Genomic DNA, 25,931 nt, shown 5'->3' on the forward strand with positions numbered 1-25,931 from the left:
CAGGCTGGTGGGGCTCCGAGGAGCCACCCCATTGCCGACTCTTCTTCCCTGCGGGGCTCTTGGGGCCCTGGCTGGAATTTTGGCTTGAACACTGAACTAGTGTGTCCTTAAGGAAATCACTTCACCTCTCTGATCCTCCTTGCCTGGATCCCCTACTTTAATCCTCACCACAAGGTGATCAAACTGTTCCCCAATGAGCAGAGGCTGGGGCTGGGGTTGTGGCTCAGTGGTAGAGCATTTGCCTAGCATGCATGAGGTACTGGGTTCATTTCCCAGCACCACATAAAAATAAACAAATAAATAAAGGTATTGTGTCCATCTACAACTAAAAAAAAATTAAAAGAAAATGTGGTATATATACACAATGGAATATTACTCAGCCATAAAAAAGAATGACCAATGAGCAGAGGCTCAAATGAGGAAACTGAGGCTCAGAAAAGTTCTATAACAGATGTGAACCCAGGCAGGTTCCCATATAACTGTGAGCTCTGCCGACAGGGGACGCAGGGAAGACGACACAGTGGACCAGGTGGAGGCAGGGCTGGGAAGATTTGTGTCTGTGCAGAGAAGGGAAGAATTGCTCAGGAGCTCATCCTCATGTCCCTGTTGTGCAGGAAGCACCAGGAGTGGAGATGAAAACGGGGCTGGGGCTGGGGTTGGGGCACGATGACCCTCAGGCCTGCTTCTGGGAAGAGGTGACTTTGTTTGATGCAGGGTCAAGTGACAGGTGAGTTCGGGCCAGCAGCAAAGATGTACAGGAATAGGCTGACACTTGAGCCAAGAGCTCTGTCCACATCTCCAGGGAAGGCTCTTGGCTGCACGGCCAGGCCTGACAGCCACGGAGCTGCTGATTCTTAATTATCTCCGTGGCCGTAAAAGGTTGCTTGGCTTGGAAGGACCACCTGGCCCCAAGACACAGAAAAATGGAGTGTCACAAAAACACAGTTGGGGAGGGGAGAGGCGAGGGAAGGGGGGCAGATCTCCATCTTCCCGGGGCTGCTGTGACCACAATCTTGCCACCCAGGCCTCAGGGAATCCTAAGACCCTGCCAGTAAGCCCTGGAGGCTCAGGTTCACCGCCATGCTTAGATTTAACCCACCATGGAAACAAGGAGGAGAAAGAAGTAAACCCCGGGCTCCCGTGTATGTGTTGTTCAAACAAAGTCGGAAGACAAGGTGCAAACATTTCCACCTTCCGTCTACATTCATTTCCAGGATTCCTAAAAAAATGACGATTGTGTCAATCAATGTCTCCTCTTCCCCCCAATTAAGACTCCACTGTGAGAAGATTACCATAGAAGGTAGTGCAAAGGAAATCTGTTCTCACAGGGTGCTGAGAGGAGAGATTTGGGGACAAACTCCTCTGGCTGGAATTTTGGCTTGAACACTGAACTAGTGTGTCCTTAAGGAAATCACTTCATCTCTCTGATCCTCATTAATTTCCTCATCTGCTAAATGGGCATGATCACAGGATCTAATTCTTAGGATTGGTAGAAGAGTTAAAATGCTGGGTGTAAGATACCTAGCTCATTGCCTGCCTCAAGTAGGTGCTCAATAAACACAGACATATAGGAGTGTATTTATATGTGTGTGTGTGTGTATGTATATATATATATATATATATATATATATATATATATATATATATATATATATATATATATATAAAAAATATAATATATGCTGGGGATTGAACTCAGGGCGCCTTGGGCATGTGAGGCAAGAACTCTACCATCTGAGCTACATCCCCAGCCCAATATATGAGTATATTTATAAAGTACAAATACATGAGTATATTTATAAAGTACAAAGCAGTTTCTGGTTCTGCAGATGGAGAATTACTATTTACTGTTGTCACAGGTCAGTTGTTCAGAAATTCCTTCTGCAGTAATGGTGCTCAGCCTTTGCTATATGAGTCTTCTTCTCTTTCTTTCCCTTGCCTCTGCTGCTCAGGGGTTCAATGCCAAATTTAGTGTTTTACCCAACTCTTGGGCTGTGGAAGTTTCTGGCTTTTCTTTCTTTTTATCAACCATATTCTATGCATGCAATTTGTTGCAAACTGCTTCAAATTCTTTTTCAAGGAAGGCCCAAAGCAAACAAACATATAAACACTCACAAATGTATATTCCCTGCCATGGTAACTCTTTCCTGACCCTCTTCCTGTCTCTGAGACCCAAGTCCTCTGGCTTGCAGAGGGCCATGGGCTGCCAGCTGGGAGCTGCAGCCCCTGGCTCCTGGTCTCTACTGTCTCTGGAGCTGGTTGGTGTGGGAAGTGACAGTTTTCAATTCCTCTTAAGCTCCTTTTTCATGCTTTTCTGCCACTGAGTCTGTGACAACTCCCTTAGGGCCAGCTGTCTGCGCCCATGCCCTGGGCCAAGCAGATGAGAAGGAATCACCATTTGCAAGACATTTGCCAAGGGCCTGTTGACTCCTGGAGACACCCCCAGGAGGCAGGTCCTGCTATCATACCCTCTTTATGGGTGGGAAAGACACCGCTGGAGAATTAGAATAACTTGTTCCACCCGGATTAGTTGGTGGCAGAGCCAACACAGAACCCATACTGAAGACAGGGTCCCTTCGACCATCCTGGATGCCTGGGTAGACCTATCTCACTGCTAAGGTTTTGTGTTAGTCAGCTGTTTGTTACTATAACAAATACTTGAGACAAGCAACTTCTAGAGAAGAAAATGTTATTTGGTTCATATTTTTAGAGGTTTCAGTCCGTGTTATGTTGGTCCAGTTGCAAGTCAGTTGCCAAGGGCCTGTTGACTCCTGAAGACACCCCCAAGGAGGCAGGTCCTGTTATCATACCCACTTTATGGGTGGGAAAGACACTGTTGGAGAATTAGAATAACTTGTTCCACCTGGGAGAATGGAGAGAAACAAACTTGCTCACCTCAGGGCCAGGGAGCAAAAGAGAAGGAGGATAGGGTTGGGGTCACACACTCCCTTCAAAGCCATGTCCAATCCAGTGACCTCAAGACCTCCCACCAGGCCCTATCTCTTCAAGGGTTCACTAAATCTCAATAGCATCCTACTGGGGACTGAGCCTTTAGCACATGGATCTTTGGGGGTACACTTAAAACCTAAACTATAGCAGGGCTGTACCTAGATCTAGGCTCTGTGATTTGATGAGAATAAAAAAATATGGAGATCAGATTAAACAACCACAAATCTCCTAAATATATTAAACACTGAATCAGGACCTGACATGGGGCTGGGGATGGTAGTAGAAACCGTTCAATGCACTCTATTTTTATGGAGCACCTACTATGTGATAGGTGCCATTTTCAGCACCCTCCACTTGGAGCCCCCCCTTCTCCAATAATCACCCTAGGAAATCGCTGTTCCCATAATGCTCTGCGGCATCCATCTCTGTTATAGTAGCCTATTTGTGAGTGTCTGTCCCTCTGGACAGGGTGTTCTCTGAGGACATGGGACATGCTTTATACAGACTCACATTTCCCACACATGCAGCAGTGCTATGTTCTAGCAACGCTTCTGAAGGTTTGCTTATCTGAATCAAGAGAGAGCAGACTCTGTCCTGTCTGTGGGTCAGATCCAACCCCTGGTCCCTGAGTTAACAATGACTTGAACATGTTTAGAGGGCTGTAAACAAATGAAAGAAGCATGAAACTAGGTGACAGAGACAGCCCACGGCCCTGTGAATCCTTGAATACTACTCTTTGGCCTTTTATGGGAAAGAAATAAACTCCTGCTCCAAACTATTGAAGTCTTGTGGGTAGATAGGGCCGTGTTGCTAAGGGAGCAATGGAGGTTTGAGGACTCAGTCTGATGTCCCAGAGCCTAGCTGGCCACGCGACTCAGAAGGCATAGGGGAGGAGGTAAATGTCAGCAATCTGAGGTTGGAGCAAAGTGGTTAGGGAGAGAGTTCATGGAGAAAACCGAGTTCAAAGGTGAATGGAGTTTCCAAAAACATCCAAAACTCAAAGTGAGTCCCGCTGAAGGATAGGACGTTGGCACTGAACAAGACGAGGAGATCCACATGGAGAAGTTGATACCTGAGAAATCACACCATATGTTATGGGGTAGGGGATATATATAGCCAAGCATGATCACTCACCCATCAATCAATGGGAACATTTTGTGGAAGGAGGTTTTAAAGCCAGTTGTGGGTGAGACAAGAACCATCAATTAATTCCCAAACAAGGCAAATCTCAAGAGCTAGATCAGAGACACATGGCCAGCAGCTCTGACTGACCAGTACCCTCTTTAAGGATCAGCTCCCACATAGCTTCAAACTGCCTCCCAACCAAGCTCTTCCCTCCGCTCCTTTGGCCTAGAGGTAGGAGACGTAGCTGGTTGGCCATCCTTAGAACAGTCTTAGTCCCAGATTCTTGGCACAGCAAGGGTGTTAGGGAGATGTTCCCGCCAGGACTGGTCTAGCCAGGTGGGTGCTTGGGAAGGCGGGGCTGAAGGACTCCTGGGGTTCCTCCATTAGCTGCGCTGGCATTCCAAGGGGGCCGGATGAACCAGATTGTGGCTACTGAGGCAGACAGGGTGTCATTATTCATCCACACTAAGTGCCCCACGGTTGTTATTTCTTTATTAATAATTTCCTGTGGGCTCTGAGGTGCCCACAAGCCACGGCGTCCCCTCGTTGGCTGCTCCTGCCTCCTCTGTGGCCCAGCTGCAGCTTCAAAGTGGGGCCTTTCTTTGTGCACAGAGGGACCAGGTAATTAGCACCCGCCTCCTCGCTTCCTCAGGTGAGTCAGAGAGGTGCTTGGTCAGCAGCCCCTTCTCCAGGCCTGGCCTTTGAGGACTTGGGACACACTCAGCGACAGACCGGGCGGCCTTGGTGACCAGGAGCCATAGTGTAGCTGCAGCCTTCCTGGCGTGTGACAGAGGAGAGCTTACTATGCTCTCAAAGGAAGAAGCCTCCTTGGCCAGCATTTGTTGCACTCATACTGCAGGTAGCCTCCGTGGGAGAAAAGGGGCCTTGTCTCCTTCCTCTTGGAGCTCAGAGGGATTCCAATCAGGCTGTGACTGTCCAGGGAGTTTAGGGTGAGGTGAAGAGGTAGCAAATCCAGACTCTGGGAGCCCAGGGAGTCTTGCTAGAGTAGCCGAGGGCTATGCAGGACACAATGGATGAGTGGGAGCCGCTGGGGTGAGGTGCAGGTGTGGGGGAAGAGGGAAGAGGGTGCGGGAGTAGAGGGGAGACACGGTGTGTGCGGCTCACTGTGGGCCTGAGGTTCAGAGAGGCTGGACCACAGACTGCCAGGTGGACATGAGGAGGAGCCTCTGGAGTCTGCGAGTCAGTGAAGGCCGGCGCTGGGCCATGTGGGATTTTGCGGCAGGCTGGATGCTTAGGACCTTCTCCCAGTGGCATTGGCTGTCCCATGCAGGGAGTGGTGTGATCAGATTAGTCTTTTGGAAACATTTGAAATGTAGATGCCCGGTGGTATTCCATGTCTGACTTGTGCGGCATCACCCTGGACCAGGGAGGAAGGAGTTCTGCTCCACCATGGGCTACCACGACCAGTTGGAGCCACTCATGGACACTTGGCCTAGGAAGGGTGTTGAAGAACATGGAATTTGCCAATAGGAAAGGGAGCTGGACAGGGCCAGACCCTCTAACTGATCTCAAGCCACTCCCAGTTACCTCTGGCTTATGTGGGCCCTGCCCACAGGGCTGAGCGCCACTGCAGACAGCTCTCACCAATGAGGAGTGAGAAGGGGCCTGGGAGCAGCATGGGACCCAATGCCTGACACTTGCTAGGTGATGTGGACAGGGGGAGATACCCAGCTCATGCACTGTGCTTCATGTACACTAGCCTGTTTAATCATCCCTGTGAGAGGGGTACTGTTGCCATCCACAGATGTTAAAACTGAGGCACAGAGGAGGCATGTAACTTGCCCAAGACTGCACAGCCATTAGAGGGTGGAGCCATTTTAACCGAATGAGTGAAGGAAGGAAGAAAGGAGTAAGAAAGGCCATCTGAGGCTTAGGAGTAGAAAAGTATTCAGTGAGGGGAGAAATTAATGAGACAAAGAGGGTGACAGTGAGGGTAGGCATTGACACGGTTCCTTCCTGTGGGGAGTGGACAGTGGAGCCCATCTTGCAAACATCCTGGGCAACTAGATGAGATTTCTACAGAAAAGCCCAGTCCAGCTTCTGGTGCCGAGAATGGCTCCACAAATCAGGCTTCTCTTGCAGTTGATGCACCTGTTGGAGCTATCCCCACTTCTGATTGCCATGTGTGGCTGTCACCTGTCCATCCATCCACTTGTCCATCCATCTGTCTATTCATCTTCATTTTACTGGAATGCCAAGAGGAGGGACGAAAGAGAAAAGTCTGGGGTTTCCTAATTATCTCCCATAGTTCTGCGGCATTGAGGGAAACGCTCAACCAGAATGAGTCAGGATATTATTCTCAGTGGCATGCATTTGGCCTCCACAGAAGTCTCATCTCCTGGGCAGACAGCCAGGGAGCCAGAGCCTCACCTCTGATTTCATGAGCAGGTGAGTTGCAGGGGGAGGGCCTGAGTGCTGAGCAGCCACAGCTAGGTCACCAGGGCAAGGTGGCTCAGCGTCCCTTCAACTTCAAAACAGGGATGAGTCAGGGGCTTGAATTAGGACAGACAGGAAGAGGGAGACTCCACCCTGGACTTGAAATGATGAGAGATCATCATCGAGCTATAAACACACTTCAAATCACAGGGCTGTAGGACCCAAGGTAAATTTTTAAAATGATGGATGGAAATGACACTTAGTAAGAGATCTTAGGTGATGCCACAGAGAGTGCTCTGTTGGACACTCCGAAACATTTCCCTTCCTGCTCTTTCCCCTGTTCCTTCGTCTCCCAGGAGGGTCCCGCTTTGCCAGTGTTGTCCCCTCGGCCAGGGAGGAGAGAGGCAGGAAAAGGTGATGAGCCTATGGATCTGGTCTGGGGAGTCGGGGAAGCTCTGGCTAAGACACACTCCAAGGGAACTTAGAAGTGTAAGGGCAGTAGACAGGGTTGCTAAAAAAAAAACACCAAGCAAGTACATTGAGCTGTAAAACTGTGGATTTTAAGTGTCTTTCATGGTGGGAAAGGACTTGATTCATGTTGAAATTCCTTTTGACCTCTGAATTGTTTTCTTGTAAGTATGACACTATTCTAGGCCCCAAATCCATGAACTACTGCTCCACAAGCTGTTAACAAGCACCCAGTATGTTCCAGGCCCTGTGCTGGGCACAGGGGATCAGGGTGATCACTCCTTCAGCCCTCTGAGTCCCAGTCCTGGGCCCCACAACACATCAACTGAGTTGCCTTCTCATATTCTCCCTTTCTCCTACCTCCAGTGCCTCCCAAACCTACTCCTAGGTACCAATTATTCCTGCTGGTGTCCTTTGGCCTGAATAAGTCTCCAACCTTCCACAGGTACCCATGGTCAGATGCCACATTGTACGTAATCGTTCACATGTCTCTCTTCCCTGCCTGGCCCTGAACATCTCAAGGGACAAGGTCTTACTGAGCGTTCACTCGCCAGAGCCCAGTACAGACTCTGACCCAGAGCAGGTAGCAGTGAACAATGGCTAAATGTCTGAAAGTATGTTTCATCTATCAGTCAGCCAATAAGAACAGGTGCATGCTCTGTGTGAGGCGCCCACACTGAGGTCCCAGCGGTGGTTGGGGTGGACACCATCACTATCTCACAGAGTTAGCAGCTTCTTGGGGAGACTGACAATGAGGACAAACAGAGGGGTTGACTCTAGTCTGGGGGTGGGGGAGTTGGGGTGGGGTGGGAGAGAGTCTGGGGAAGAACTTACGGAGGAAGTGACATTTAAATCAAATGGGAATTAGTGAGAACCAGCAACTTTCAACACTAGTTGCATGTAAAAATAACCAACCCGCAGGGAAATATAAAAATACTTGTGTCAGGCCTCACTCCAAAAATCCTGATGCTATTGATTTGGGATGAGACCTGAACATCAGGATATTTTTTAAGCTCCTTAAATGGTTCTAAGGTGAAAGGCCAGGTAGAGTCTCATTAGGTTATAAAAGGGTTGGGGTGGAGGTAGGGGTGCACTGAGCAAGAAACAGCCTCAGCCATCATGTGTGAAGGTCCTTAGCATAGTCTAGAACTAAAAGAAGCACATAGGAAGAGGTTGAAGATGGAGAGGAGGCGCCACCTCAGCCTTGGCCAACAGGATCTACCAAGCATCATGATGCCCCAAGTTCTACAATCTAACAGGAGCCTACTTGGCTACGGGGGGAAAGCAAACATGTAGCGCTCAGGCCACCCAGCCCAGGTATCCTTGTGTGAGTTGGAAGACTGGATTTTAAGTCTCTTTCATGGTGGTAAAGAACTTGATTTATGTTGAAATTCCTTTTGACCTCTGAAGTGGGTTCTTCTAAGCATGACACTATTCTAGGCCCAGAGGTCATGAACCGCTGCTTCACAAGCTGTGTGCTTTTAGCTAACCCAGGACTGGGTAGTATTCTCTGCTTCATTCAGACTGCTGGAGGAGGAGCTATGAATAACTCCAGCCAGGTGGGGACTATGATGTCACCACCAGTGACTGATTTCTGCAAAGGCTCAATGAGGCCTTTCTATGCCAATCCCAGATATTGATCATGTGCATGTGGCATTCATTGTCTGGGTTGGGCCCTGCCCCAGACTGGCAGAATCAGAATCCCAGCTGGTGGGACTGAACCACCCTGTGAAATATTAGAAGCCAGCAGACAGAGTGGAAAGAGAAACAGATTCACGTTCTGTCCCTGCTACTTACTATTTGAACTTGCACAGTTATTTAACCTCTTGGAAGCTGTTTTATTTGCAGAAGGTGGTGTGTAATACCTCACTTGTAGGCACGTGGGGGACTTGAAACTTACAACGTGAAGGGGTCATGGCCTGGGATACAAAATCTTAGGGAGGCAGTGGGAGGATGATGGAGAAGATGATGGTAATCACATTTCATTCTTTGAAAAAAATGTTGTGATTCATAATCCTAGAATGAAACAATCTTCAATTGTCGTTGTAATTGATCATAAATATCATACTCATTTCTCATAGTTTGGTTTATTAATAAAAGTTCTTTATGAGAAGAGGGATAAGAACATGAAGCCAAATGGTTCATTATTAAGTGAATCCAATCAGCCAGTGCCACTCCTTCAAGAGGCAAGGACAAATAACTTTGATGGTGAGAAGTTTGAGAAATGTTTGTTCTCAAGTCTCCAGCTTATAAATCAGAAATCAAGGGACTATACCCGACTAAGTATCTGTAATCTCATAGGGCTCTTATGTATATTGGGTTTAATATGAGCAAAACCTTTTTCAGATGAATATTGATACCTCCATTTTAGAGAAGAGTCAGTTCCTTAGAAAAAGGAGCCACAGGGCTTTTCCTGGACTGAGCTTCCTGGAGGGAGGTGTGGTGGGGAGGAGGAGGGACTCCCGAGCTGTCAGGAAGCTCCAGCAGGGATGTCAGTCAACAGCCCCCTCAATGCCATCTGTTCCTTGGCCTCTGCTGCCTGGAAACACATTGGCTCCGTCATAGGAGTGCCAGGGACAGGGAGCTGGGGAGAAAAAGAGGATCTTGGCCTGTTCTCTGCAGCCCAGAGAGCCACAGGCCACGAGCTGCTCTTCCTGAAGTGGGCACCAGCCAGCTCTTGTGTCCTCCAAGATGAGTGGTAGCTTTTGTCCTTTTCACTTAGAGCTGATCTCAACAGTGTCTATGCATTTGTCCAATCCTTAGGTTCAGACTCTCGGGCCTGGGGTTACCTCTTGCTCATCTGCTCCCACAGGAAATGTGACATAGGTAAAAACACACTCCTTGGCTTTGAGTCTCACAATACCTAGGATTGAATTCCAGCTCTACTGCTTACTCACTAGCTGTGTGACTGAAGCTCCTAAATTTCTCTGAGCTCTGGTTTTTCTTCTGAGGAGTGGTGGTAGTTAAACAACTGCTCTAAGAATGGAATATGAGCTATAAATATGTTTAACACATTGCAAGCATACAGTCGGTGCTCAGTAAATGTTCATCCACGCCTCTCCTTGCTTGAGTAGGTGGAGTTGATATTCTCTTCCACAGAAAGGGCTTTCTGGCACCTTGAAGCCCTGAAGATGTAGCTAATGGGTCAGACTCAGGTGGGCTGAGGCCCCGGAACTGGGTGGTACCTGACATTCGGTTTCTGCTGAGCTTCAGAGCTCTATCACCTGCCCCCTTTCAAGGCTTACTGGGAGCTGGAAGCATGGGGGACTCAGCTCCTGTTCTGGGAGAGTTGTTTCTCTGGCCTGTTACTATCGCATTGGCTTGGAGAGTGCTTCTCCCATAAATGGCTCTGAATTAAGCTTGGACTCATGACCTCCCCATTAATATCCTGCAGACCAGTCATCCCCAGGCAGGGACATGAAACATGACTACTGAAAGCTCAGGGATAGCAACAGGGAAACATAGGCAGTCCCAGGAAACCAGCGGATCTGGTTTGTCTTCAGTTTGAAGTCCCAGATGACTGCTTCGCTGCCCAGCTGTGGGACCTGCAGCCACGGGATGAAGGATCAACTCTCTCTTTTCACTCAAAAGAGCCTTCAGCCCAAAGAGCCAGGGCTCAAAAAGAGGGAGGCCCAGAGCTAGGAGTTAATTTCAGCCTAAGGCCCCCCTGATGATCAAGTTCTAGTTTCCTCCAATAACTGAGATTGGATTTTTGACTTCCTTTGAGGGCAATCTGGTTCCCTGCCTGTAAAGTCATGGAAGCCCACAGGAGGAAGGAGGGAGGCTTCATTTCATGCAGGAGGCCTGATCAGCTGGTGGTAGCTTTGTGTTGCTCTGTGCTGTGGGTTCTGGAACTGTGTCTGGGCTCTGCAGGAAGGAGTCAGTGATGCCTGCCATGGATGTGGGAGTGGGGAGTAGCAGCCACATGCCACATGGATGTCACTCCTGCCCTATAGCAGAAACCCGTGTATTAGAAGGTGAGTCCACACGCCTAGCATCAAAGGTGTGCGGATGTTATTTTATGTGCAGCCCTTTTGTTCTGCTGAGAACTTTGATGGAATCTGAGACGAAAGAGGAGGTTAGGAGCAAAGGGCCTGGGGGGATTTAAATTGTGCTCAGTAATAAAGGGAGAATATTGGAGTTTCCATGCTTGTCTGGAAGGAAGGAGATGAGGATAAGAAATGAGAGTGGGAAGAAAAAGGAATATGTTCCCAGGACGGTGTGAGGCTGGGGCGCTGTAGGGTAATGCAGCAGACAAAGAGAAGCACAGATCAGCTGGGTGGGAGGCAGGCGACCGCAGGAACTGCAGGGATTAGAGGCTCTGGAGTCACACTGCCCGGAGTCCAATTCTTCAAAGCTGCTACTCACCAGCTGTGTAAACTCAGATAAGTTTCTTGTCCTCACTAATTCTCAGTTGTATTTGTAAATTGGACATAACAGGAGTGCCTAATTCATAGGGCTATGAGGATAGTCAAACCAGATAACGTACAAAAATGCTTAGCACAATGCCTAGGATACAATGAGCACACCATAAACATCAGCTTTTGTTATTTTTATTGATCACACACTAATATCTAATATTAACCATTGATATCTAATATTTATATCTAATATTCAATATGAAGTCATATGCATTTCTGAAAATACATTTCCCCTCTCTCTCTGTCCAGTAAATCTTCAGTGCACTCCTTACATCTATATATGCCTTGTGTGAGCTAGACTAAGTTTCAGGCTAAGAAAATGTGATACAGAATAGAATCAACATGGGAAGAGTGGGAAAAGGACCATTCAATTTCAGAGGAAGAGTGTGGGACCTGGGGTCCTGGGTGAATGGCCTATCCTTTCCACTACCCCAACCAGGAAGTGACTGAAACTGCGGAGAGCTTTGGACCTCCAGAGGTCCAAATGTGCCACTCAAGCTAATTATAAGCAATCCTCTGAGCCAGGGAGGCCCTAGTTGGCATTTGGGTCACATAAACAAGAAAACATGATATATAGAGGGGAGAACACCAGGCCAGGGAAGGTGGGCAAAAGACAAAGGCTACTTGTCCCTGGAGCCTGAGTGTCTCAGGCATGGGTGTGACAGAAGATGCTGCTGCAGGAATCCATGAGCTGGTGAGGACAGTTTTACCATGAGGAGGTTAATGGAAAGAGGGCTCCTGGGCAGGAATTCCTGGAGTCACCAGCTGTCCAAGGCACACAAAGGTCCCTGGTTAGCTGAATTCCACCCAGAGTCTGAAAGGCTGAAAAGCAGGTGAGGTGACAATTCCATTTTCTCCTGAATTTGCACCAGTCTGATCCTACATACAATGAATGTAGGATCCTCAACCTGTTCCCTATCAGATGTTTGCACCACCTGGCTCATGGAACCATCCTTGAAGTTGTGCCACATCCACCAGTGGACAGTGAGGCCGCCCTGGGAAATGGAAAGTAACTGACCACAGCCATGAGTCTTCTGGAGTGGGATCAGTTGCCAATTGTAATATTCTTCTAACACACTTTGAACAAGAACCTTCTGGTCTTGGAGGTAGGTAGAAATCTAACAGTCAACTGGTCATTTTGTTTCTATTATCTTTACAATACACATGTCTAAAAATATACATAAAAAGTGACATTTCTCTCTCTCTCTCTCTCAATAAAAAGGTGCCATTTAAACTACCATCTAGGCCAGATATAGCAGATAGGTGGCTGCTATGTCACTTCCCATTTCCACACTCATGGCAGACACTCAAGCACAGCACTTTTTCCTACTGCATTCTGGCAACCACTAGCAATGGATTGGTTGATGTGTATGTTAAGTGTGATTTGTTTTCTCACTTCAGTCAGGAGACCTGAGTTCCAATCTGACTTCTGTTATTCATTAATTCTATTATATGGGGAAAATGTCAAGTGCCCTATCTCACCACAGATTATTATTTGAATTGGATGGATACAATGAAAACAAATGAAATCAGCAATAAGACCCATTAATTGTCAGGCTTTGCCCAACATTTTCACACTTGTTCTCTCATTTAGTATAATAACTGCCCACACTGTGCATAATGTCCTCATTTCTTCACACATTAAGGATACAGGGACATAGGACAGTTAAGGATCTTGTCTTAAACACATATTTAGTGAGGTGACAAAGCCAGAATTACAACTCAGGTTTGAATTACTATTCGGGTCTGACTGGTCTTTGAACTTCTATTCTTACCTTTATACCTTAGTTTCAAGAAGATTTTACACATCAAAACATTGGGCATGCCTTTTATAGTTATGGCATTTTCTTACTTTGAATCATCTTATCTGGTCTAACCTCAAGACTATTTATTACCACAATATTGCCATAAACGGAAGCAAACCAATCACCAGATACACTTGAGTGGACCAACGAAATGGAGTCAATCTATACACTACAATATATATATTTTTTTTGCCTCAAAAAGAAAGGAAATTCTGCTATATGCTACAACAGGGATGAAGCTCAAAAACAATGTACTAAGTAGAATAAATCAGACACAAAGGGACAAATACCACGAGATTCCACTTACACGGGTACCTAAAGTAGTCAAACTCAAAGAGAGAGGAGACTGGTGGGTGCAGAGGTCGGGGTGTGGGGACAGGGGGAGAGTGACAGTTGGATGGGTACAGAGTTTCCATTTATAAATGTAAAGAAGCTCTGGATGATGGTGATGGTTGTCTTAAAATGCAAATGTAATGAATATCACTGACCTGTACAATTAAAATTGGTTTAAACAGTAAATTTCATGTTATATATATTTTACCACAATAAAAGAGTGACACTGCACAAAAACTCCATTTTCCAGAACATTTACACAAAAAAACTTCTGTGATTATTGCTACTGCTCTAGTTAGAATTGCAAATATCTATGTTCTTACTGGCCACTCATGCTCAGATTAGAAATCATACTCAGGATTGTAAGCTTATATTTAGAAAGCAAACAGACCCGCCTGTCATTTCGGCAATATGCCTTGTGCAGATTTTCTAGGCTGGTGGCCACGGGCTCAAAAGGCTTGGGGACCCTGAGTCAAGGCGTCTGACCTGGAGACAGTTGCGTTATTGCTGGCTTCCCTGCTTATGGGCTGGCCCTCCCCTCCTCCCAGCACCCTGCGGACCTCTAGTCCCTCCTGATGTTGCCGAGCTCCACTTTCTTGCTCCTGGACTCCACATCTTGGTTGTCACCTGAGTGTCAGCCTCAGGGACATGCAAATCACAATGTCCAGGCCAGGAAGTGGTGAGTGATAGTGGTGACTCATCCCAAGCCACACCAGAAAAGGGACCAGACAGGTGATGGAGACCCCACCCACCAGGGAGGGCCAGCCCAGCTGGAGCCACCCCTGGGACACAGTGGCCTGATGAGGTCAGCATGAAGCCAGCCAGTTTCCTGTGGTCCAGTAGTGGTGTTTGGCTGTCATTGTGCTGCCTAACCTGATATTTTCTGGGGCGCTGAACCTGTGTTTGCTTTGAGCAGCGTGGCCTGCCAAGCTCATGCTGGGGAAGGAACACAAGCTCAGAGAAAGAGGGATGCCTGGGGTACACACTCCTCTCCAGAACATTTTCTTTCCAAACAAGGGTTGTTTGCCTTGAAAGGCTCAATCTCTTAATGGCAAGCAGAGAAATAATCAATAGACCAATATTAACAATAACTACAATCGTTCATGTAATGCTCACTTCATGCAGGTATTATTCTAAGCACTTTACACAGAGCAACACATTGAAATCTCACAAAATCCCCGTGAAGTAGAAACTATTATGGCCTCCATGTCCCTGATGGGGAAACTGAGGCCCTCAGGGATTTCGTCACGTGCCCAGGGTTACACCACTAGTAAACAGCAGGGTCAGGATTTGAACTCAGGAAGTCTGGTTTGGGCCTCTTATCTTCAGTGTCTCAAAGACACTGAGGTCTTGACTAGTGAATCACCCTCGATTCCACCCTGTCTCTCTTGCCTGGGTCAGTCCATCAGCTTGTCTTGTTGATTCTCTCTCCCACACATACCTCCCTTGTGTGCCTGGATAGCCCAGGTTACCATCATCCTTCAATTCTTGCCTGGATTCCTAACATGGCTCTGTTTCTGCTCTGACCACTCTTCTCCTTAACCACTTTCTACCCATGAGCCAAAGCCATCTTTCAATATCAGCAGTCATAGTACATGACCATCAACCACCCTGCAAATGCCCACTTAACACCCTTCTCTAGTGCTTCCCAGTGCATCAGACCCCTTCTCAGGGCCCATGAGGTCCGGCTCCACCTGGCCACATCTCCCTTTCTTCCTTTGCTTTGCCTGAATTGGTCTCCAACATTTACCCTCTTTCTGGCCAGCACCTGGTCTTCATGTACATCCATCTGCCTGGATCTTGCTGGCTCCTTTTCATCCCAAAGATCTCTGGTTTAAATGCCAACTCTGTACTGTCACATTCCTTGACCCACTATATAACTCAATTCTCCTGTTTCCAGTCATCACAACTTGAATTCACACACAAATATTTCTTTATTTTCTACTGATCCCACTGGACTAGAAGTATCATAAAATCCGGACATCTCTATTTCATTCACTAAAATATTTCCAGAGCCCAGTGTTAAAAGGGCAAAGCACATTTTAGCTACTAAAGATATGTTTGTTGAATGCTTTGCTGGTTTCTGTCTCCCTAGGACAGAAATTATTACCTGACCTCAACTGAACATACTTGATTCTAATGTCAGCTCAAGTCTGATCAGCACACTGCCAGGACTCACCCAGACCCAGAGACCATCTTCTGCTCAATGAGGGGATCCAAGGGTCTGACTTCTATGTTCAAAGTGCTCGGCGAGAAGCATCCTCATGGCCAGCTCCACCTCTGACTATATGGCATGGGTCTGATGCTGTGCATGGTCAGTGGTTCAAAGTTTGGACACTGGTATCAGGCAGGGACCTTTCAATATTCTGGCTCCTCTGCTTTCCAGCTCTGTGACCTTGAACATATACTCTCTAAGGGTCCTTGTGGATTTTAATACTCAGATTTATACCCTCAGCCTTTCCCCTCTCTCTGAATCTGTGGAGCTAACTTCCTACTGCACAGCACCCCTTGGATGTCTAGAAGGTGTCTCACATGCATCACAGGCAAGAGAAACCTCTCAATTCTCCTGTCTGCGTGACTGGGTTTGAATCTCAGCTCTGCCTCTCCAACAAGTCCCCCCACTCCCGACCCAGTACTTCAGCTGAATAAATGGTGCCTCCTGCCACCCAGGGGCTCGGGCAGAAAGCCTAGATGATATTCCTGATCCTTCTTTCTCACACACCCTACATTCAAATCATAAGCAATACTGTCAGCTTCATCTGCAGAATATTCCCCGAGTCTGATGGCTTCTTAGCTCTTCCCCAGCTGCCACCAGGGCCCAAGGCACCATAGTCTTCCCCACAGCAGGCCTCCTCCAGCAGCCCCCAGGGGTGCAGATTCTGAGTCAGAGGGTCTGGCTGGGGATGGGATTAAAGGTCTGTTTCTAACAGGATCCCAGTTGATATGAGTGTGGCCAGGTCCCCAGGCTCATCCCTTGACAGTCCTCCTCCTTCCTCTTGCTCTTTACTCACTCATCAGCAACCAGAGATCACACTAAACATAAATCAGATCAAATCACTCCCTACTCAAAAGTCCCCAACATGCCCCCGAAAACCTGGCATGACCTGGCTCTGACTCCCTCCCCAACCTCACGTCTGCTCATCTCTCCCTCCCTCACTGCACTGTGCCACAGTGACCTGCTTTCTGTTCCTCAAACACCAAGCTGCCTCCTGCCTCGGGGTTTTAAGCATTTGCTGGTCTCTGCCAGATGGGTGCTGAGCTGGAGAATGCAGTAAAGCACGATGCTCCCTCCATGAAAGCACGTGGGACAGGATCCCTGGAAGGGTGGCCTTGGCTGCTGAGAACTGGCTGGGGAGCACCTCCTGCAGCCATCCTCCCAGAAGGAGTGCTCCCGGTGTCCCTCTCAGTGCTCTGCATTTTGTCATTTCTGTTTCCTATCTAGAGAGAACCCTGACTTGAAGCCGTGACATGAGATAACCACAGTACAGCAAGGCCCGTTGACACTGCCGGGACACAGCAGGGAAAGGCCTTCCGGAGTCCAGTGTCCCCGAAATGAACCCAGCTCGCCGTGCCCCATCAATGCATCAAGTCAGCCGCACTCTTTATTCTCCCCCCAGGGCCAGAGGAGTGCGAGGCTGCTAACTGATCTCTGTAGTCACCCCTAAAATTTTTCTGTCTGTTCATCCGGGCGAGAGGCAGAGCAAGGGAGCGTCTGTGCCCCCGAGCTCTGGTATCAGTCTACTCAGGCTCAGATCCCAGCTCTGCCAGCCAGGATTGCACCTCCACAAGGGAGCTACTAAGTGCTCTGAGCCCTGTGTTCCTGCTCTGGAAAATGGGTATAATGGGGGTTTACTATCTCGCACATTGTTACAAATATGTTCATGATGATTGCCATGATTCATGATGATTGTCACCAATATGTTGTTAATAAGTGCCCAATAAATGTTATTTTATTTTTGTCTTGCCTCATTATTTCCTATGACATTCAATAATACAGTCAGCTGGAAACGGCATGAGGTTTTGCTATCTGCGTGACTGGGTTTGCATCTCAGCTCTGCCTGCCTACATGTCTTTAGGCAAGGTCCTTCATCTCAGTTTTCTTATCTGCAAAATGGGGATGTTACTAGCAACCTCCTGGGCCTGTGAGAAGTATTTGTGAGTTTAAAAATGTAAAATGCCTGTCACTTAGTAGGGGGTTAATAAATGTTAGTTCTCTCCCTCTTGTCTTTATCTCCCTCTGAAACTTGCCTCTGTGTTCACACCACTTTTTTTTTTCCTTCCTTTACTGTCACACTGAATAAATGAATACATTAAGTTAGCACTAGCAGATACTTTAAGAGTCTGGGCTGGTACATTTCCCAGGTTTTGCCGCCGTCCATCACGAAACATTAGTAAGAGCACTTAAAGAAATGCAGTTGCATCGGAGATAGAAAGGAGCTCCTCCGTTGCTCAGTGGTTCTTGAGCCAAGTGTCACATGCGATTAAGGCTGAGGACAGGAGAGGCTGAGCTGATGGGGGGGAGGGCGGTGTGGAGAAAGGATGGTGACTGAGAAGCTGCCTTATGCAGAGCTGGGGTTGCTACTGGACAGCCTTCTGCCTCCCCTGGAGCTTCCACAAATAAAACCCAACACTTTATAGCCATAAGAGGTGGAATCATACTAAATGCTCAACAGGGAACTGGTTAAGGAAATTATAGTCCATGCAAATGATTGGAATATTCTGCATCCATTAAGGAGAACAAAGTGCATTTATATGTGCTGTCATATGGAAAGCTGCCAAGCAAAAACGCAAGGTGGAGAGTCTATGTATAAGATGGTTCCACTTATACTAAAAAAAAAAATGCTCTGGGGTTGTGTATGAACATATATGCACATAAATGCATAAACCATGTAACAAACAGCTAGCAGCAGGGAAGGACCCAGAGCTGTCATGGGGCCACTCTTTAGCTTTGTATCACAGATACTTTTATGCTGGTGATTGTTTTACACATGTATTGCTTTGAAAGTGAAGAGAGAAGTGGGGGTGGAGGAGAAAAACATTTAAAAAAGAAGGGGAAAACAATAGTTCTTTGTCCACAAACCTCAATCGCACAATGCTAGGGTCACTGCGTGTCTTGGTTTATGCAGAGAAATGTCCAGACATGCGGCCCTCCCTGCTGATCCTCAGCACCTCTGCAGAGAGGTTGGGATCCAGGCTTCCTTGACTCAGTCCCACCAGATCTTATCTTGGGATTCAGCTGTGCCTGCTTCAGGCCAGAGCAGCCCTGGAAGGTTCTGGTGGGAAACCAAGACCCCTCTAAGCACTCCCTCTCAGAACCCCTGAGTCTGTGAAGGTGCTGATGAAAACTTACATTAGCTGGGGCTGTAAGGGGTGTAAATGGCATTTTTTTTTCCAGTAGACTTCGTTTAATTGGTTAATACCCCAGATGCATTTTGTGCATGAGAATTATTATCAGATAAGGTCACTCCTTGCTCTAGGATATTCTATGGTCCACTATTACCCACAGAATGTAGTTACAACTGCCTTACTCTGGTGCTCAGGTCCTCAGGTCCTCAAAGGTCCTGCCTAATTAAAAACTCATCCTGCTAGGTTGGAAGAAAAAGCATATCCTGTTAAGCTTTGTGACTCATTCTGCCAGAAATGGCTTTTAGAAACAGATGCCATCTGTCAAGGCTACCATCTGCCCTGTGTGAGGCTAAGGTAGATAACTGGCTGATCTCCCTAGCTTCTGTTTTCCATTAGACTCCTCTATGGGCTCTTAAATGAGGATTGTGATAGCTCAAGTTATAAATGAAGTTCCCATGCAGTGGGTCTTTACCTCATGCCCCATGGTGCTGAGTGCCTCACATGGACTATCTCACTTATTTCTCACAATGACCGTTCCAAGTGGGTATCACGTGCTCTCTTTCAGATGAGGAAACCAAGGCTCTGCAAGCATAAGGTGAAAGGGGACTCTTGAGCTCTCAGCAATACTTCCTCCCCAGGGTATAGTCTGGAACTCCCTGATGTGGGCATCTCAGCAGCCTTGGAGGCCCGTCAGGGTATGGCCAAGGACATTTGTGTCCTATAGACATGGCACGTAATGTGTCCCATCACAGATCTGGAACCCCCACTCCTCATCTCCCAGGAAGTGGACCCCATTTCTTTCCAAAGGGGCCTGGTGTGTTGATGATGCTTGAGTTAAACTCTCTCTTATCTCTGCTCTTACAGGACCCTGGAGAAAAGATGTCCTCCTTGGAAAAGAGCTGTGAAGAATGTCTTCCAGAACAAGGCTCACCAGGGGTGCCAAGAGGGCCCACATTGCAAACCTTCTGGCTTCCAACACTGGACCTGGTAGGTAGGATTGTCTCCCACTCGTTCCTTTGAGCTAAGACTGAGTATGAAATACAGGTTTTGTCTTGGCCATCAGAACTGTGTGACCCTGAGCAAATAGCAGTCCTTTTTAGAGCAACTTCATTAAGAAATAATTTAGGTAAAAATAAAATGCACCCATTTAAGTGTTACAAGAGTTATTATTTTTTTTTAAACAAATGTGATGCTTTTGTCACCACCACCGCCACAATCCAGATAAAGACATTTCTATTTTTCCATTACTCTCAAAGCTCTTCTTTTGGCTTTCAGTCACTACAGCCCTGATTTTTTTTTTTAGAATTTCATACAGATGGAATTATTCTATTTGCAGTCTTCTTTGGCCTCTTTGACAGGGTATAATGTTTCTGAGATTCATTCGTGTTGCCACATTTATCTGTAGTTCATTTCTTTTAATTATGGGTAGTAGTCATGGTGTGACTGAACCCCAAAGTGCATATCCCTTTACTGGTTGTTAGATATTTGACTTGTTTCCAGTCTGGGTCTAGGATGGACAAAGCTTCCACGACCATTTGTAAACAAGTCTTTTGTGAAGCTGCATGGTTTCATTTCACTTGATTAAACACCTTGGCATGGAAGTTCTGAGTCCTGAGCTGGTATATTAGTTTGCTAGGGCTGCCAGGACAAAGTACCCCAAATGAGGGGCTCAAGATGACAGAAATGTATTGTCCTTCAGTTGTGGAGGCTAGACTTCCTGTGTCCTGTGTGAGCAGAGCTGTGCTCCCTCCAGGGCCTCTAAGGGAGGATTCTACTCAGCCTCCTCCAGCTTCTGACACTCCCAGTCCCAACCCTTGGCTCGTGGCAGCATAGCTCAGTTTACCTCTCTGCATCTTCCCGTGGCCTTCTCTGATGTCTGAATGTCCTTCTTGTAAGGATGGCAGTCATGCTGGATTAGGGCCCAACCTAATGATCTCATCTTAATGTGATTATGTCTTCAAAGACCCTGTTTCCAAATAAGGTCACATTTGCAGATACCAAAGGTTAGGACTTTGATATACCTTCTTGAGGGATGCAGTTCAACCCATAGCATATGGTAAATACATGTTGAACTTCATAAGAACTGCTAGCTATTTTGTAAAGTGATGGCATTGTTTTACCTTCCCACCAGAAAGTTCCAATTGCTTCATATTTGGCCTTTTGTCATACATCTGTGTTTTGCCTTCCAAGGGTTGTACAGAAGCATCTCCTCACAGGGATTAGATCCTAAGCTTTCATGAATGGGATCAGTACCCTTATGAAAGAGTCCCAAGGGAGAGCTCTTTTCTATCGTGTGAGGATACAGTGAAGACAGTCACTTATGAACCAGGAAGCAGAAATTTTCCCTCTTGATCTTGGACTTTCTGGCCTCTAGAACTGTGAGAAATAAATGTTTGTTGTCCCAGTCCAAAGTCCAGGGCATTCTATTACACTGGCCCAAATGGACCAAGACAATATTCTTTATAATGTAGTTGCTCCAGGTCATTTAAAAAGTAGAGGAGTTTGATCTTTTTAAAAAAATTTTTTAAAATTATAGATGGACACAATAGCTTTACTTTATTTAATTATTTTTATGTGGTGCTGAGGATTGAACCCAGTGCCAGGCAAGCACTCTACCACTGAGCCACAACCCCAGCCCATCTAGTTTCATCTTAAGCCAATGGAGGTATGTCAGCACGTGGACCAGGTGCAAATGTTGCACATCCTGTGTCCTTTAACACAATGACCTTACTCTAGAGAATTTATCCTGAACAAAGATACTCGGATTTAGCAAGACTATTCCTCATACAGGAGAAAAACTGGAATTAATCTGAATGCTTTAAAATAGGAGATATAAGTCTACTTGACAGAATACTATAAAATCACTAACACAAATGCCATAAAAAATCATCAGGAAAAGATGCTTGTGGTACAATATTAAGTGAACAAAAGCAAGCTATAAAATGTGAGCTATAGCATTATTCTTTAAAAATGATCATAATTAGCAGAGAAAGATATCGAGTAGAAAATACACCAGAATCTTAATGGTAATTGTTTCCAATGGCAGACACTTGGGTATTATTTACTCCCTTTTGGCTTATCTGTATTCTCTGGTTTTTCTACACTTGGCTAATAACAATTTTGCAAGTATTGAAATATGTTATGGTCAGGGTATGATTTTCAAAGGACAACTGCTTGACATTACTTTTGTTATCCTGGAGGCTACCCATGGCAGAGTGGAAAATGTGGTCTCTCAGGGCCTCCCATCAACAACTATTCTCTGGGACTGGTGTTAGGTCACTCAGTAGATCTTAGCTCCAACAACAGCCACACTGGGACCAATGCCACTGCCCAGCCATGCTAAGAGCCTTCCCAGGGTATACTGGGTGCTCAGACTTGTGACCCTGGGGCCTTCCTAAAATACAATGCATGTGAAGCCTATCAGGTAGTGGTGTGCAGGTAAATGCTTACCAGCCAGCTCTCCAGGAGAAACAGCCAGCTCTGACTTGGTGTGTTTGCCAGTATGTGTGGTGTAAATACTCCCACCATGGCTGATTTCAAGCTACCAAGGTGACCTCACCAAGATGCATTATGAGCAGCATAATTATAATCAATTATGGCTCTGAGAAGATGATGTGCATAGCAAGCCATTATATAATATTTTACATAGTATTTCTACCAGAGGGAACACTGGAGCTAAGTAACTTCAAGGGCATAGAGTAGTAAAGTAATTAAGAAGTGATGAGTTTTGAGTATTTATTACCTTTGTTTTTGAATCAAAGCATTTAATTGTCAGGCTATAAAATTTAATTTTTAGTAATGACTGGCTTTAACAAGCCCCTCACAAAATTCCTGAAAAATTAACAGTTGGCTTTCAAGCCTGGGTGCAGGCCAGCTCTAACACACCACTGTATATTGGGCCACCTTCTCTTAAAGAGAGACCAGCCCTGTATATTCACAGGGAAGCTTTCAAACTGAGAGGGTGTTGTCATTTTCCTATAATATCAGATAAATCACAGCCCTGGGGAGGATTAATGTAAAGTCCTAGCACCACAATCTGGCACATAATAGCTGCTCACCAAGCATTCACTTCCAAACCTCTGAGGCAGACACAGGCAGAAGGAAGAGTCAGGTTTTGTGTTGCTGTGAACAAAAGACCTGACAAGAACAGCTTAAAGATGGAGAAGTTTATTTTTGGCTCATGGTTTCAGAAGTATCAGTGGCCTCCCAAGGTGAGGCAGGCTAACATGGTAGGAGAGTATGGCAGAGGAAAGCAGCTCAGGCATGAACCAAGGAAGCAGAGAGGTCTGCTCACCAGGGACAAAATATACACCCCAAAGGCACAACCCCCTCCTCTAGCCACACCCCGTCTGCCTACAGTTACCACTCAGTTATCCACCATCTATATCAGTGATTAATGCACTGATTAGGTTAAGGCTCTCATAACCCAATCATTTCACCTCTAAACTTTCCTGCATTGTCTCACACATGAGCTTTTAAGGGGACACTTCATCTCTAACCCATAACGTGCCCTCTGTGGGGGGCCTCTCCTGTCTCCCCCTTCAATCACAGAAAAGGGTGGGTCAGAAGACTGGACTCCCTCCATCCACTCCATATCCAGCAGCAGCCAGGACTCACCACCTCAAGGTGATGGCTACAGAGGTGGCAAGGTGTAGCTGGGCAAGTCCAGGTTCAAGAGCCAGGTGTAGGTAGCAATGCTCCAATCTGCATGCTTTGGAAGCTTGACAAGTCCTTGATTCTTCCTTGTCTGTTGAGGGGGTCATGCTATCTGCCTCACAGTGATAACAAGGCCGAGGGATGACGCAGAGAGGTCTGGTGCTGGAGGGGCAGATCTCGTGTATCCAGCAGATGCTCATTTTGTAGTGCAATAAGGTTTATGGATTTGCAGGCTTAGGATGGGAGAAGCAGAGACACTTTGGGAAGCAAAATGTAGCTTTAATGATAGGCATCCTCTGAGGACCAGCTGATGTGCAGTGCCAGTTTCTCCATGTGTGCTGGGAGCCCACATTAAGATCTCATCTTGTGAGATCTGCAACAGGGGACAGACACAGTGGGCAGAGTGTGCATGCTCAGCCTACTGTGCACGAGGACAGCTGGATAAGGGAAATCTACTTAACCCCCACCACAGGCTCAAAGATGGCAAATTACTGCAGCTCAAGCCAGAGACCCAGAGGGAAAGTGCCACCAGGTACCCTGCCTCTGCACCCCTGCCACCTGCCTGTAGTGGATCTTTCAGGAAACCTGCAGACTGGGTTGGGATGTCCTTCATAGAGCCTAAGGAAAGATGGGCTATAGAGTAAGTCAGAACTAAGTCCAAGTCCTGGCTCTCCCACATTCAAAGCCGTGTGATTTTATGCAAGTTATTTAGCCACTCTGGACCTCAAGGTCCAAATCTGTAAATTAGAGAAACCAATATCTACCTCACAGCACTATTGATAAGATTAAAAACTTTGTATTTAAAGAACCTAGTATAGAGCCTGGAATGCAGCTTCTATTTTAAAATTGTTACATGTTTCCCTTTCAAATCTTTCTTTTAGCAACTGACTCTGGGCAGCACCCTTATCCTAACCTATATTCAAACATAATCTATGCTGGGAAGCTCCCTCAGATCGAACAGTTCTGAGCCCAGCCTCCCTCTCGCCCTCTGCCCTCTGCCCTCTTGTAGTTTGGGCGCATGGCATCCACCCCAGAAGGGTGCCATGGTCATCAATCTACATCATGCCTGCCATGTGTGACTGCCTAATCCTTGTCTGCACAAATTCTAAAAGTATGAGGAGCCAGCCGGCCAGGCTTCCTCTGCCCCACTGCAAATAGGTCTGAGGTGCTGGTAAGAATATTTGTATAAAAGAAAAACAAGAGTTCTTATCCAATACTTGCATCTTCTTTCAAGGATGGAAACGAGACAATTGGAACACAGACCATGTTCATGTGAAATCACACTCAAAGATGCTGGGTATGCGTTTTCTGGCATTTGCTAGGAAGGCCATTAGCATTTCTGCTGATGGGGCTGAAGCCCCCAGCCCTGGCCTCTTACTCAACCCCATTTGCAAAGCCAAGAGATAATCAGCAAGGTGGGCGCCGGCCCAGAGCCAAGCTCAGTGTCAGGTGCTATCATTAATCTAATGTAGTGTCACTACCCCCAGCTGTCAATGTGACCTTAAGTGACATCACAGTGTGTGTCAGAGGCTACCCATGTTTCCTGCCCCAGCCTTCGTAGCTTTGGATTCAGGTTTGGCTTGGTGTTTTCACTTTGTTATTTGCATGCTACGTGGATTTGGATAAATCACATAATCTCTCCGGACTTCAATACTCTCAGTTACAAAATACTAGTTACCTCCTTACCTGATCACAGTTGTCGTGATGATTAAATGAGACACACTTTTGAACCATATAGCAAATGCCTGGTGCATAGTAAGGCTCAATATATTTTAGTCCCTCTTCCCTTTCATCCTCTCCAGCTTGTGGATATTCTTTGTCTAATCTCCATGTATTTAGTTACGAGGCTAGAGATGGTGAACCCCCACCAGGGCCACGGCAGGCATTACCAATCTATCCCTTCTGTGGTAGGCAGAATTACGCCCTCAAAGATGCACACATCTAACCCTGGGAATCCGTGAATATGTTGCCTTAAATAGTAAAAGCGACTTTGCAGATGTCATTGATTTAAGAATCTTGAGACAGGGAGATGATCCTGGATGATCTGGGTGGGCCTCATATATGCACAGGGTCCTCATAAGTAAAAGAGGGAGCCAGGAGAGTCAGTGTCAGAGTGACACAGCTTGAGAAAGGCTCAACTGGTCTCTGCTGGCCTCTGAGTCAGGGAGTATCACCAGCCTCTGAAACCTATGGTGGCCAATAATGTGTTCTTGACCTCCTGATACCTTGGTTTTTAGCCCAGTGAGACCTATGCTGGCTTTCTGACCTCCAGAATTGTAAGAGAATAAACTTGTGCTGTTTTAAAACTTGACTTTTTAAAATAATTTGTTATAGCACAAATAGGAAACTAACATATTTATTTTCTTTCCCGTAAGAATAAACATGGCCTGAGAATCATTGTCAATACAGGGCTCCAGGCAGCCAACACCAA

The sequence above is a fragment of the Marmota monax genome, unplaced genomic scaffold, assembly GCF_021218885.2.
Source record: "Marmota monax isolate L192 unplaced genomic scaffold, Marmota_monax_Labrador192_F-V1.1 WCK01_AAM20220418_F8-fsc00061, whole genome shotgun sequence".
Classification (NCBI taxonomy): domain Eukaryota; kingdom Metazoa; phylum Chordata; class Mammalia; order Rodentia; family Sciuridae; genus Marmota; species Marmota monax.